The following is a 7664-nucleotide window of genomic DNA, read 5'->3' as shown; positions in this document are numbered from 1 at the left end:
GCACGCACACAATAACTTGGAATATATATATGCGTCGCTGAACTGGAAGCCTGAACGAATATATTGTGTTTCATTAAGTTTGTATGACATTTTGGGTGCGTGTTTCTTGTTCGTAGTATGTCCTTAGAGCTCTTTTCAGGCTATTGTAGTTTGTAAGGTTTCTGTATTCAAAAGGTAATTTGTTTATCATGTCTGGGATGTAGAAGTTTCGCGTGGCCTTTCCATGGTGATTATTGTATTTATATGTGATATAATTAGTAGTCAATTAGAGGTCTTGTTATACGGTATGCATTTCTGACTGTCCTGTAGTTGGCATCGAAATAATGTTTTATTAAGGCTGCATAGTGACGTAAATGTTTTGCTGTCAGTATTTTGTGTTTTGACATTGTTATGTTTATAAGGTCGTGATTTTCTCTTTGTTCCCAAAAGATCAGTTTTATCATTTTTTATTGTAGCGACATTAATCTATTTAATTTGTAGGGTGCACAGAAAGCATACGTTGTTATAGCGTATCTTAGTATATTTTGGCATAGTGTTTGTATATTAGTGTTTTTAGGCGTATGGGAACTATGTCTTTTAAACTGTAGAGTTTGCCACTTATTGTTCGGAGTTTGTTGTGTAGATGGTTTATGTGGCTATTCCAGTTCATATCTGCATCGAGGTAAATTCCAAGGCATCGTATTGTTTCAACCTGAGTGATTGTGGTGGTTTTACTGTTCTGTGTATTTTTTATGTTGGAAAGTGGATGTTGGATGGTTATATATTTGTTATCAACTGGTCGAGTCAATGGATTTCTGAATATCATTAATTTTGTCTTTTCTGAGTTTAGGTGTATGGAGTTTTTCGTGAGCCAGTCTATGATCAGATTTATGTCATGTTGCATATTTGTTTGGGCTATGCTTGCGTTACTATGGATGGATATTATTGCTGTATCGTCTGCGTATTGGAATATCTTACCTTTGAGTGGTAGCTGATTAATATCGTGCGTGTAAATGTTGAATAGAGTTGGGGAGAGTACAGCTCCCTGTGGCACTCCACAGGTTACTGGTAGCTCTCTGCTTCGGTTTGACCCGATACGTGTGAAATGCTTTCTATTTTGAAGGTAGTTTGTAAACCACCTGTGAAGAGGCCTGTCTATTCCAACATGCCTCAGCTTTTCTAACAAGGTTTGATGTGTAAGTGTATCGAATGCTTCAGTTAGATCAATAAAGACTACCATGACAATTTTGTTTTTGTCTCCGGCGGTATTAATTACGTCTGCAAAGTCTTCCAAGAGAGATGTTGTTCCCTTATTTTTCTGAAAACTATATTGTGTTTTGGTGATAATATGAAAGGTCTCTATGCATGCTGTGAGTTTCTTCAGTATGATCCGCTCCATAATTTGATTGATAATTGGTAATGTTGCTATGGGTCTGTAATTGCTGATTAAATTTCTTTTTCTATGTTTGTATATGGGTGTGATTATGGCGGTCTTTAGCATACTTGGTATGTTTTAAATATTTTATTTATTTATTTTAGTAGGATAGGACTTAAACTAGTTGCATGTTGCTTTATATCTTTAGGTTTGATACCCTCAATTCCTGGGCCTTTGTTTGGTTCGATTTGATGTATTGCAGAGAGGAGTTCTGCTTCTTTTATGGTTGTGAACCATAATGTCTGTTTTGATTGTGGTCCAAGTGGAGGGTCTCGTTTTATGATTGGGAGAATATTTCTGTGCAGTTCTTGAATGGAGTCTGCAAAGTATTGGTTAAAGTCATTTGCTAGTTGTTGGATAGGTTTTGCGTCTTTCATGAAGCTGTGTTTTATGGTTTCGGAGGCGGTGGTGTTGGGAACAAAATCTAGCATCTCATTGATCAGATACCAGGTTTTTTTCATGTTGTATTGTGCAGAGGTTAGTTTGTCTCTGTAAGGCGATTCCTTGTTATCTTATATTCAGTTTTTAAAGCTGTGTTATTTGGATATCGCTTTAATTCTTTCCATAAAGCGTCCTTTCTGTGTATTTCTAGGATTAAGTTTTGTGTTATCCAAGGATTTTGTGTTGTTTATGAGCGAATTCTGACTTTCTTTGTAGCTTTCTTATATATTTCCTCCAGTGTGAGTTTAATGTTGTTGTATAAGATATCTGCTTAATCTGATGCCAGGTGTTCCCAGTCTGTTTTTCTTATTTCGTGGTTGACTATTTCTTCGTCTATTATTGTTTTCTGTCACTTTTCTTCTGTGGGACATTGCATAGGTATTGTCTTGGTGTGCAGGTTTAGAGCGGTGAAGTAATGGTCTGCTACTTTGCACTTTATGACTGATGCAGTGTAACTGTTTGGTGGTGCTCGGACGTTTATATGATCTAGACAGGAGGCAGTGATAGTATTTCCGAATATTTCTTCTCTGGTACATGATGTTATTGTTGGTATTAGATTATACACGGATAGTGTTTCTAGGTATTGTACAGTGTTGTTCTGGTTTTCGTTTTCAATATTTATGTTTATGTCGCCAATTATCATTAGGTATTTGGTTGAGCATATTTCTTGGCTTGAAAGCCAGCAATTGAGTTCGTGCAAGAATTTTATCATGTTTAGGTTTGGTGGCCTGTAAATAGCATTTAGTATTATGGGATGCTGTCTATTGGTGGTATTAGTGATTTCGAGACAAAGGGTTTCAGCATGCTCAAACTGATAGGCCGTTTCTTTTGCTATTGATTTTTGTTTGATAAATATTAATATTCCACCCCCTCTTTTTGTTTGACGGCATGATCTATGTTGTTGAAGCCTAGAATTTGGAAAGTAATCGCTTCGTCATTAGTTATGGATACTTCTGTAAGAATCAATATATCAATAATATCAGTGTAATTCCTCAGATAAGCCTGTAATAATAACCAATGTTTTCGGATGCTTCTGATGTTAATATGCAAGATTGATAGACCTCTCACTTGTACTGTGTGTTGTTTCCATGCATCAAGCGATTCGAAAGTACAATTACTGATGTATTCTGGTGTAATTACATCTATCTGATTTTGTTGTGTTGAGATCTTCTTATTGAACTAAGTTGGAGTCTTTTGTTTCACTCTGGCAACCTGTATATATCTTCCGAGCTTTTTATTTGTATAGACTTTGAAGTCTGTGACTTTCTCAAGAATATTTTGCCATCTTTGTTCCATAAAAATGGATACTTTTTTTTCTGTTTTTTTCTTTTCTTGCTTGGTACCAAAGATTCTGAGTGAAAGGTGTTAAATACTCAGATAGAAAGATTGGCATATTGTCTTGCGATGCATTTAAATACTTGACTACTATTTTTTTCAGTCTGTTGGCTTTTATGAGATTGTTTCTTGTAGCCTTGCTTGTCAGATGAACTATGACTGGTGCGGGTCGTGGTGAGCCTTGTTTTTTGTTCTTCCTGGGAAACCGATTTATGGTCTGAATATCATCTTGCTGTAGGGGGATGTCAATTGCATGGCCTAACTTTAAAACTACGTCTCGTAGATTTTCTGTGGATTCAGTTTCTGGAAGACCGTATATGACAAGGTCTTCTTTATGTTGTTGTTGGTTTAAAACTTCGTATTGTAGTTTCAGGGAATTAAATTCTTGACGAAGTTCCGATGTGTCTTTTATCAATTTGTGCTGCCTGTCATTAATGCATTAATGCTGGTTTTAATGTATTTTACCGTTTGTAAGACTTCTTCGACTTTTGAAGAATTAAATTTAACAAACTCTTCATATTCGCACATTTTTTTTGTTATTTGTTTATTCTGTTTATCAAATAGTTCTTGGACAAGATCTACCAAGCTGACTTTTATATTTTCTAAACCTTTTTCTAGTAATAAATTTACGGAACTCAAATTACAAGACTCACCGGTATTTTGTTGTCTGTTCAGTTCATCGTCCAATCATATACAATAATAATAATAATAATAATAATAATAATTTTTTTTTTTTTTAAACATTTTATTGTTTCAGATAAATTACATACATAGATTCAACAATAGTTTTATATACACGTATATATATATATATATATATATATATATATATACATAATATTTATAATACATTACAATTGTGAATAACAAATACTGGCGAGTTATTAATATTTTTAAATTATAATAATTTTTTTTTTTTAAATAAATAATATTTTTGTTCACTGCTAAAATATTTACACATACATATATACAATGGTTATCTTGAGTATAATCGTTATAATTTAAAAAAAAAAAAAAAAAAACAATTTATTATGTCTCAGTATAAGTTACATACAATAATAATATTTACCGTAATTACTATAAGAATTATACAGAATTTTTGATTTTAGAATATACAAATTGCACACATAGTTGCTGTAGTAATTATATATATATATATAATATTTATAACGCATTACAAGTGTGTATAACAGATTCTTGCAAGTTAGTAATTTTCTTCCTCGAAGCTTAGCAGAGCTTATCTGAGGAAGATAATAGATGACAGAGGGTGGTGGTTTCATGGTTGTGTTCCTCTGGTCACAAGCCAGGTGTTGATTTTACTGTTTGTTGGTACGTGCTTGAAAGACTTCGACTGCTATTACAGTTTAACTTTTTATTTTTATTTTTATTTTTTATTTTTTGTGCAAATAGGGTTGTATTTAGACATGGTGTGTTTGTTTCTTTGTGTTCTTGTAGTGATAGTTTTTGAGAGGGGGGGGGTTGTCATAGGTTTGTGTGTGTGTGTGTGCATGTGTGGTGGAGGAGAGAGAGACGGGAATTGCTCTAATTTTCATTCTCGCTATAATATTTATATAGTGCCTGTTTCAGCTCTCTGTATGTTCCTAGGTTTCTGTTGTCGAACGGCAGTTTGTTTATCATGTCAGGTACGTAGAAGTTTCGGACGGCTTTGCCGTAGTGATTGTTGTACTTATATGTTATGTAGTTTGTTGACTGTGGTCTTGTTATTTGATATGTTGTTCTGGTTACTCTATATGTTGGGCTGTAGTAGTGTTTTAACATGACTGTGTAGTGGCGTAAGTGTTTCACCTTAAATATTTTGTGTTTTGTCCGTGCTTCCTGCATAAGAGTGGGTTGTTCCCAGAATATCAGTTTTATCATTTTATCTTGCAACCATTGTAGCCTGTTAAGTCTGTAGTCTGCGCAGAATGCGTATGATGTGATTGCATATCTTAAAATGTTTTCACATAATGCTTTATAGATTAGTATTTTTATGTGGGTTGGGGCAATGTCTTTTAATCTGTAGAGTTTGCTTGCTATTATCCTAAGCTTGGTATGTAGGTAGTTTGTATGGCTATTCCAACTTTGATTAGCATCAAAGTGAAGTCCAAGATAGCGTGTTGTTTTCACCTGTGTGATGGTTGTGATTTTAGGTTCTGCACTTTGTGTATAGGAGGATGAATGTTTGATAGTGAGATATTTAGTTTCTATGGGCAGGGTTTGGGGATTTTTGAATATCATTAGCTTTGTTTTTCCAGGGTTTATATATATGCCGTTTTCGGTTAACCAGTTAGTGATTTGATTGATGTCGTGTTGCATATTTTTGTAAGCGATATTTGCATTGTTGTGAATGGATACTTTTTCCAATAATAATAATAATAATAATAATAATAATAATAATAATAATAATAATAATAATAATAATAATAATAATAATAATAATAATAATAATAATAATAATAATGGAGGCCTGTGTAGCTCAGTGGAAGTGGCGCTTGCGTCCTCTGCACTTGGTCGCTCGAAGTCAGACTTAAGTTCGAGGCTAGTCTCCGACTGGAGGAACCTTTTCTAAGCATTTCTTCGACCGATTCCCAAGTTAGTCGATCTCTGGCACGGGCAAGCGGGTTTTTCCTCCCGGAAACTCGGATTTTTCATCCCGTATACTCAAGAAAATCGACCGTAGTACCCACATTATGTCAGACAGTAACATATCTTGTTAGGGTTAGGTACCAAGAGATGGCAGCACTTGTTTGCCAGCCTCTTCATCGGTGGTTGCTATAATTAATGATAGACATGGGCAAGCTATCTCTGATTGGCTACCAGTGGAGATTGAACTGCCCACTCAGTCTCCAAAAGCTAGATAGGGTTAAAAGGCTTTGCCTACTCCCTATAAGGGAATAAAAGGCGTTAGCTGATTTATTTTATTATTTATAATAATAATAATAAATAAATAAATAATAAAATTAGCCAATCAGAGATGGCAGGCCCATGACTATCACTAATTATAAGCCATTACCAAAGAAGAAATGGCAAAACAAGTGCTGCCATCTCAGAATACATTTCTGTCTGAAATCCGAGTTTCCGGGAGAAAACACCCGCTTTTCCCTGCCAGAGATTGATTAACTCGGGAACCGATCCAAGGTATGAGTAGAAAACGTTCCTCCAGTCAGCGACTACACTTGAACTTAAGCTACCTTCAGGCAACCTAATGCAGAGGATGCAAACACCACTTCCACCAAGCTACACAGGCCTTAATAATAACAACAACAACAACAACAATAATAATAATAATAATAATAATAATAATAATAATAATAATAATAATAGAGTCTTGTGTTTCCCTGTGCAAATGACATTTGCATTCATAGCACTAAACCTCCCGTTTAGTGCTATGAATCTGATCCTATAGTTCTGATCCTATCTGATCCTATAGTTCTGATCCTATCTGATCCTATAGTTCTGAGTCAATGATCAGAACAGAACTGTTCTGATCACTGACTATAGGATCGTTTTTTAAAACCTTTCCACAACCATTATTAACTATATATAGTAGTATATATTGATAAGATTGATTAGTATGGCAATTAAAATTACTCATAGTCATATGTCAGCTACTATAATTTGTTACGGATGATGGTTAGTTTTCCTAGCAGCGTGTAGCTAAATATTTGGAGCCCTTGGAAAATTCGTAGCTATGTGCCGTTTTTTCGTGGGAATACTCCAATAAATAGTATGTTATCACTGGTGCCCTTCTGAGACACCAGTCCTTTCAGTTGCTTCAATGCTATAGCGTTCCTACACCTCTGGAAGCCCCACCCAGTTTTCAAAAATTCAGAACTAAAATGTTCTTGCTTACTTTCTTTGGTGAATGAAAGGTGTGAGAAGATTATTATTAAAAAAAAAAAAAAAATCAGCTAACGCCTTTTTATTCCCGTATATACGGGAGTAGGCGAGGCCTTTTAGCCCTATCTAACTTTTGGAGACTGAGTGGGCAGTTCAATCTCCACTGGTACCCAATCAGAGACAGATGGCCCAAGGCTATCACTAATTAAGCGGTACGCAGTGAAGAGAGACGGCTCAAATGTGCCGCCATCTCGTGGTCTCTAACCCTAACACAATATATTTAATGTCTGAAATAATGTGGGTTCTACGGTCGATTTTCTTGAGTTTACAGGACGAAAAACCCGAGTTTCCGGGAGGAAAAACCTGCTTGCCCGTGCCAGAGATCGACTAACTCGGGAACCGGTCGAAAAAAGGCTTAGAAAAATTTCCTCTAGTCGCCGACTAGACTCGAAACCAAGACTTCCTTCGTGCGGCCTAGCGCGGTGGTGTGCAAACGCCACATCCACTGAGCTACACAGAATTTGGAAAGCACTTAAATTTGAGGCAATGAAAATTAATTAATCAGGATACAGAATAAGAGCAAGCAATGATATTAATTATAGGTTCGATTTTAGTCGCAGACTAGAGGAGTGAT

This window comes from Typopeltis vanoorti, chromosome 26 (assembly GCF_054136105.1).
Source record: "Typopeltis vanoorti isolate ZY-2024b chromosome 26, IOZ_Tvanoo_1.0, whole genome shotgun sequence".
Lineage (NCBI taxonomy): Eukaryota > Metazoa > Arthropoda > Arachnida > Uropygi > Thelyphonidae > Typopeltis > Typopeltis vanoorti.
Note: the sequence above shows the minus strand (reverse complement) of the source record.